The sequence below is a fragment of the Hylobates moloch genome, unplaced genomic scaffold (genome assembly GCF_009828535.3).
Source record: "Hylobates moloch isolate HMO894 unplaced genomic scaffold, HMol_V3 SCAFFOLD_5, whole genome shotgun sequence".
Taxonomy (NCBI): Eukaryota; Metazoa; Chordata; class Mammalia; order Primates; family Hylobatidae; genus Hylobates; species Hylobates moloch.
In genome coordinates this window covers 158,752,032-158,760,281 of record NW_026652280.1, presented here as the reverse complement: position 1 = coordinate 158,760,281, position 8,250 = coordinate 158,752,032, and the positions used below count along the sequence as shown (strand labels likewise).

Below are 8,250 nucleotides of genomic sequence, written 5' to 3'. Positions count from 1 at the left end.
TCTCCTGACCTCGTGATCCACCCGCCTCAGCCTCCCAAAGTGCTGGGATTACAGGCATGAGCCACCGTGCCTGGCCTGTCTTTTTATTTTTATTATAGATGGGCTATCGCTATGTTGCCCAGGCTGGAGTGCAATGGCTATTTACAGGCACAATTCTGCTATTAATCAGCATCAGAACTTTGACTTGCTCTATTTTCAACTTGGGCTAATTCATCCGTCCTTAGATAACCTGGTGGTTCTCTCCTTCCAGGAAGTTACCATATTGATGCCAAGCTTAGTGCAGACACCTGATCAGCATAGCACACTACAGCCCCAAATTTCTGGGCTTAAACAATCCTCCCACCTCAACCTTCCAAGTAGCTAGGACTACAGGTGCATGCTACCACACCCAGTCTCATACGGTATTTTTAGAGGAATTACCAAAAATAAAGCAAATAAATATAGCTATCAAGTCAGAAGAGGAATTAAAATAAAAGAATAAATTTTTCATTATTCAGCTCCCACTATAAGTGAGAACATGTGGTGTTTGGTTTTCCATTGCTGTGTGAACTTGCTGAGGATAATGGCTTCCAGCTCCATCCAGGTCCCTGCAAAGGACATGATCTCAATCCTTTTCATGGCTGCATAGTATTCCGTGGTATATATGTACTACATTTTCTTTATCCAGTCTATCATTGATGGGCATTCGGGTTGATTTCACGTCTTTGTTATTGTGAATAGTGCTGCAATGAACATACACATGCACACAGGGAGGGGAACAACACACACTGAGCCTGTTGGCAGTGCAGTGGGGAGAGGGAGAGCGTTAAGAAAAATAGCTAATGCATGCTGGGCTTAATACTTAGGTGATGGGTTAGTAGGTGCAGCACACCACCATGGCACATGTTTACTTATGTAGCAAACCTGCATGTCCTGCATGTGTACCCTAGAACTTAAAATTAAATAAATAAATGTTTAGCACAAAAAAGAGTAACGGAGGAACATAGGAGCAACAAGAACAAAAAGATGAGATGAACAGAAAAACAGCAAAATGGCCTAACTTTTCTAGCACTTGATGGTTATATTTAGTGTGAATGTACTAAATATTCTAATCAAAAGTCAGATATTGTCAGACTGGATAAAAAAGCAAGATTCAATTTTTGGTTTTTACTTGAGATGTGCTTTAAATTCAAAGACACAAATCTCGTCCAGTGAATTTCTTACTTTGGATAATCTCTAGAAGTTCCATTTGGGTCTTTTTCACATTTTCAAATTCTCTTCTCATTGTGGCTACATTTTCTTCTACCTTCTGAACACATGGAGTTGTTGTGATGTTCTTATGCACTAGTTTCATCATTGATATCATTTTTGCATCAGTATCTATGGATTGGTTTTTGTCTATGTTTTGGGATATTATTTTACTGCTTCTTTGCATGCCTCATGGTTATTTATTTTTTTCTCAGATACTGGGCATTGTGAATTTATGTCACTGGTGGCTAGATTTTCTTGTATTCTTTTAATAATGTTGTACTTTTTTCTGGTATGCAGTTATTTGGATAACGGTTGGATCCTTTCAAGCTCGCTTTTAAGCTTTGTGGTTTTGAGTCCACAGCAACCTCTAGTAAGGTTTTATGCTGACTATTAAGATGCTTTACTTCTTAGTTTCCTACTGATGCTCCATATATCATGAGACCTGTTCACTCTGACTTGTGGAAGCAAGAACATTTCCCAGTGCTCTATGAGATCCAGGAATTGTTCTGCCTGCTCCCTTCTGGTAGGTCTTTCGCTGACCTCAGGTTATTGTCTCTCACTCCCATTTATGCCTAGTGTTCCATTAATGGAACGCTAAGCATGTGGGAGTTATTTATATCCTACTGCTCAATGTCATCACCAAGGTCTGATTTTTCAAATTCAAAAAATTGCAACCTCAGGTATAAAAGGGTTAAACAGATCATTCTGCAGATCCCCAGAGCTCTCCTGTACAGCTCCCTCCTCTACAGTACTCTGCTCTGTAAATTGCGTCTGCCTTGTTCTCCCCTAACGCCAGTCTGCTTTCTTCATTACCACTGGATTTTGTTTGGGGTTCGGTTCTCCCTTCAGGGGGCAAGCTGGTGCAATTACAGAGCTCACCTGGTTTGTTTTCCTTCACTCAAACACCACAGTCCCGCTCTGCCCGTTGTCCAATTTCCAAAAGCCACTGTTCCACGTATTTTTCTAGTTATCGAGTTAGGGCGGAGGGGTAAATTTGCTCTCTGTTCTAACACGTTGCCCAGAAGCAGGAGTTTCAGTTCTTTTGCTTTTTAAAAATACTTTTATAATATTTTTAAATTTGGGGTATTTTAAGATTGTTTTAAATGCACAGTAAATAATACTGTAAGTTGGGGTTGTTTTTTGGTAATTTTTTCTCCATTCAAGGTACTATTTATTTATTTTTCTACAAGTTTCTCCTTTAATAAGGGCTTGTTTATTTTGTGGGGAAAAGGCCCCAAACATCAGGCTGTTCACAAAAATAACCCAGAGCATCGACTTTAGAAAACTGTCTTGAGACTATTACACGGATTCTTTTTAGAGGATGCATTTGACATGCCAACTCTCATTCACAAAAATACACTGTTACATTTGTGCTGCACTGCCCCACACAGCATGCGTATGTAGGGCATAATCCACATACTTCCAACTCAAAGCTGCCCTCCAGTGCTACCGCACTAAATGAGATTTCCTCTGCAGTTAGGGAAGCAACTGCTGAACTCATGTATGAATGAAAAGAACCGTTCTCCTGTATAACAAGAGATTATTTTAGAGACAGTTGATAAAAACCATACATCCTTTTAATCGATAAGTCATAAAGAGGTATCAAAATTAAAAGCAAAAATTACAGGGTGAGACTTAACAAAACTACTAGGAACCTCAAAGGAAGTGATAATGAGACCAGGCTCAGAGCAATATGAATTAATGAACATGGTAAGGACAGGGATGGGGAGAACAGTGAGCATGTGCTGAAGACACCAGGGGAGAGGGTCAGGTGAGGAATTTGATCTTAGACAGCCGCCTAGGTAAAGAAATAATGGCATAGGATTTCTAAACCCCATCATGTGCTTAAGAGTCATTCTCAGCTGGATGCGGTGGCTCACGCCTGTAATCCAGCACTTTGGGAGGCCGAGGCGGGTGGATCACCTGAGGTCAGGAGTTCGAGACCAACCTGGCCAATGTGGCAAAACACCGTCTCTACTAAAAAAAAAATACAAAAATTAGCTGGGCATGGTGGCACACGTCTGTAATCCCAGCTACTTGGGAGGCTGAGGCAGGAGAATGGCGTGAACCTGGGAGGCAGAGCTTGCAGTGAGCCGAGATTGCGCCACTGCACTCCAGCCTGGGTGACAGAGCAAGACTGTCTCAAAAGAAAAAAAAAGTCATTCCCGCCATTGGCGCTGTCTCTGTCATCCTCCCCTCTCTCAGCCTCTTTTTCATCATCCTTGATTATCTCCAGTTGGTCACCCCCACATTCAGTATCATTGTCATCCAGCAGGTCCTTCTCCTCAGCAGAGTCATCTGCAGCCCCTCAGATTCCATCTTCACATTAGTCTCATCTTACTTCACGGAGCTGCTGCTCTGCCCATCATCTGACTTCACATTCTTCAACTCCACTCCTTGTTGGCTCCCCTCCTTTTCAAATTTCTCCAGATTTTCCAGTTCAGAATCCACTTTTTGTTTTATCTGGGTCAATTCCTTCTTATGGCCTGAAGGTCATCTCCTTTCCATTTGGAAGATTCCCACTGCCCACTCTTAGAATTGAAGCCACTTTTGCCCCTTTGTGAGGTGTTTCCTGATACATGCTGGCGTTTTGAGGGTGCTACAGCCCAAGCACTAGGAGGAGGAGGAGAAGCATGTGCTGGATCACTGTGCGACCTGTCATAATAATCCCACTGAAAGTCACAGACCAAGTCAAAAGAGGAGCCATACATCTCCGCTGCAGATCATCTCACGCCGGCTTCTCCTCAGTTCACTTTCAGCTCTGCAGCCAGATTAGTATCTAAAACTTGGCCGGCAATCATTCTGCCATCCCCTTCTGCCACGGTAGCCCGGGTGTTTCTCTCACGAACACAGTGAACAGAGGCAAAGCCCTTATGAACAGAGCCACCCACAGTTTTGCCATACTTTGAAAAGATTACTTCCACATCAGACTTCTTGACCACGAGAGTGTTGAGATTCCCAGTGAATAGTCTGGGGTTCATGGAGTGAGGATTTGACTTGTTGATAACATTGCTAGCCATTATGTTTGATGGGAAGGTTTCTCACAAAGCCAAATACAGGAGTGGGAAGGGAGATTCTGTGTCTCCAACTCCAGGGTTCCATGTGGAGGAGCCAACTGCTGCTTGAGGTCAACGACGTGGTCACAACCACTAGGTATTCATCTCAAAGTTTACTTATAAAATTCATCTTCATTGGTCTAACTACAATTCATTCATTTTGCTGCTGTATAATCTTCCATTGTGCGAATACACCAAAACTTACTTATCCTTTCTTTTGTCCATGTTTGGATTATTTTAATTTTGTGCTATCAAGAACAAAGATTAGTGCTATTGGGAGTATTTTATATATGTCTCCTAGTAGGCATATTTAAGAATTTATCTAGGTTATATACCATGAGTGAAATTACTGGGTTTTAGGGTAGAAAATGTCCATTTTTTAGGATAATGCCCCCCCACCTCCCCCCACACACCCCCCCGCTTTTCATTTTTTAATCTACTAGGCTACTTTTGCTTTCTCAAACTCTTCCTTTACTAGCTCAGGACCTTTGCACAAACCATTTCCTTTACTTGAAACACTTTTCTCACTTGCCATTTACAAAGCTTGTCTTTTGCATTCTTTAGATATCAGCCTAATATCATATCCACAGAGAGACCTTCTCTGCTTACCCACCTGAAAGCAGATTGCCTCACTTTATTCTTCATCATAGCACCCAGTTCATTTACTGCCTCTGTCTCTCACCAGGCTATAAGGCTCAGGAGTGTAGGAACAGTGGCTATCTTGTTGAACATTGTTTATCTAATGTCTAGCTCAATGCCTGGGATGCGGTAGGCATTTAAGAATATGTTTTCTGGACGAATGAAAACATAAGCAAACTAATAAAAGACATTATTATCTTCATTTTACAAATAAGGATATTGAGGTTCAGGGAGGGTTGTATAACATAGTGACATGATACAGATAGTAGCTGAAGAAGCCAGGATTTGAATATAGGGTCTGTTTTTCAAGGCTTTGGATAACATAATTAAAGTGACAGAATTTTCCAATAGTTATAAAGGTGATCTCTCTGTTAGTTTCTGGAACCCCTTCAACATCTTGTGTTCCAGGACTTTGGGGAATTTCTTAAGCAGAAACTAACTAGAATTCATCCTTAGGCTATTGGGCATCTCTTACTGTAGCATGCTAAACATAGGCATTTTATAGATTGTTGCCATGTCGCAGTAGAGCTTCTACGCAAGATGGAGAAGGGGAATACTTGGATATATTCCACAAATTAAACTTGGACTATTTCACAGACTTAGTGTCAATCTTATCTGTGCCTTAAACATAACCTAGAATGAGTTATCATGAGTTTCTTGAGTATAGAAACCATGTCCCTACATCTTGGTGTCCCAGATGTCTAGCAGAGTATCTAACTTACAGTGGGGGCTCAACACCTATCGGATGAGTGAAAAGTAGCAGAAGCTGGATTATTGGGGTGACACCATTTCACCTGAAAGGTAAAATAATGCAAATGAGATTATATGCACATGTATTTTATGTAATATATAAAAGTATATACATAGATATATGAATGAAGTAAAATGAGATAATAGCATATTCTGAAGACTATTTCAGAAATGAGCATTATAAGTTACAGAAAAATTAAGTTACACAACAAACCAGCATATCCTGGGCATGAAGAGTATTAAAGTCATGGAATTATTGGTAAAATTCTCCTATAAAGTAGAAATAAATACAACCACCTACTACACACACAGACACACACACACACACTCCAAAAAGAATTCCAGCAAATGCAATTGTGGTAGAGACAAGAAAGCACAACTAAAATCTAAGTGATAGTATGAACCATTATGTTAGTTGTTGTTATAGAAGGCTATGTGGCATCACGGCTAAAGACGGGGGATGAGCATCAAAACTCAGTTCAAACCCAGCTCTGTCATTTTGTACCATAAGAACGTGGCAAATTACAACTCTGAGCTTCAGTTTTCTCATCTGTAAAGCAAGGACGATAACACTTACTTCATACTTTATCAGGAAGATCAAGTGAGACAATAGGAATGTTTAAAACGGTCGTAGGCACATGTTAGGTGCTCAGGAAATGAGTGTATTACTATTGTCCTCATTTTCATCATCAGTATCATCATCGTATTGGCAATTTGAGCAACCCATTCTAATGGTCATCTTGTGGAATTAGAGATCTATCATGTCTGTGACAGTACAGAAAGTTTTTATTCTGTATACTTGCCATTGCCTCCTTTTTCTACTCAAACAATAGACCATTGTAAAGTACTTGGCCAACTGAATTGATCTGTTATGGTAACAGTTAATGCCAGATACATTGGAAACATAAATACTAACCCTACTCCAGGGAGGAATACTAAGTCCTCATGATTATGGAGCATAGAAGATTTTGATCAACAATTAAAACAAACAAACAAACACAAAGGTTTGAGAGTGGGAGAATTACTCTCTTGCACGGTATAGACCTGCAGCTGAATCCTTGAAGCCAGATATCTTTCTGAGCAGCAGTTTCTTGATTTATAAATTGGGAACATACTCACCTGTTAAGGTTTCTGTGAGGAGTAAATCATATAATCTCTGCTAAATTACCTAACAGAGCACCCAGCACAAAGTGATACTAAAAAATAAAAAATAAAAAACGAAACAACAACAACAACAAAAACAGTGGTCTACTCTTTCTTTCCCAAACTTTTCGAGTGTTCTAAAGACTTGGTAAATGGAAGCTAAAAAATCCTTTTTGAGAATAAGAGTCAGCTGGATGAGAGTGGGAGAGTTTTGTTGGAGGACTTAAAAGTCTTCCTGTTTTTACAAAACATGAATTAAGAAAATAATAAATAATGGAGTAGCAAAGGAAGAGGAATTATTGAGTGCCCTCTCTGATTTTTCTTTGATTTCCACATCTTGTCTTCCTAACATACCTTCTTCTTAGGGTTGCATTGTAGTCTAGATGCTTTTAGAACAAAATGTTCAGGTAACACAACCATACAAATTAAGAATTGAGTATCAGAAGTAATGATAAAGATATCACACTGGCATACATCTTTGGTGGTTATGCATTTTTGTAAGGACTAATAAGTTCTGTGAAGCTTCATTTCTTCTTTCAACTCACAATTATTAAGGATCAGCTATGTATTAGGAACTGTGCTAGATGTTAGTAATACAGAAAAAAATACTGTCAGTTCAAGTTGTTTGCATTCCAAATTCTTTCCTCTTACTCCCAACCCCACAAATGTGACTGCAAGAAAGAATATTTACACAAAGACGAAACTCTTTCATCCTGATCTATGACCATTGTTAGCCTTTATAATGACAGGAAGTCAAAGGAGGGTAATGCCAGAAAGCTACAAAGACAAAGCAGATAGACCCGTAAAGAAGAGGGAAGTAATTAATCGATGCAGTATAAATTTTAAGTTTGGTTTCAGTATCTCCAGTGATGCTTTTAATCATTTCTAGGCAGTATCTGAAAAATATGTTTTTTGTCTTTTTATTTATAAAAATTAAATCAGAAATATTAATTACTTCAGTTCTGGTTTTGGTACATAGTAAGAACACAAGGCCGGGCATGGTGGCTCACGCCTGTAATCCCAGCACCTTAGGAGGCAGAGGTGGGTGGATCACTTGTGGTCAGGTGTTCGAGACCAGCCTGGCCAACATAGTGAAACCCCATCTCTACTAAAAAATACAAAAAAATTAACCGGGTGTGGCGGTGCACGCCTGTAATCCCAGCTACTCTGGAGGCTGAGGCAGGAGAATTGCTTGAACCCAGGAGGCGAAGGTTGCAGCAGTGAGCCGAGATCACACCTCTGCACTCCAGCCTGGGCAACAGAGTGAGACTTCATCTCAAAAAAAAAAAAAGAGAGAGAACTAAAGTGTTGGTTGACTTGAGTATCTTGAGATACATTATTTTCTTACATGTTACATGTGTATAAGGTGTATACTAATCTCATGCATAGATCCCACTGAATTATTACATTAAAAATTCTCTTCATTCCACCT

At 39.9% G+C, this 8,250-nt stretch overlaps 1 pseudogene; it reads right to left on the bottom strand.

The window, feature by feature from the left end:
• Window positions 1-3,388: 3,388 nt before the first annotated feature.
• Window positions 3,389-4,250, bottom strand: LOC116467992 (heterogeneous nuclear ribonucleoproteins C1/C2-like; annotated as a pseudogene).
• Between the last annotated feature and the right edge of the window lie 4,000 nt (window positions 4,251-8,250).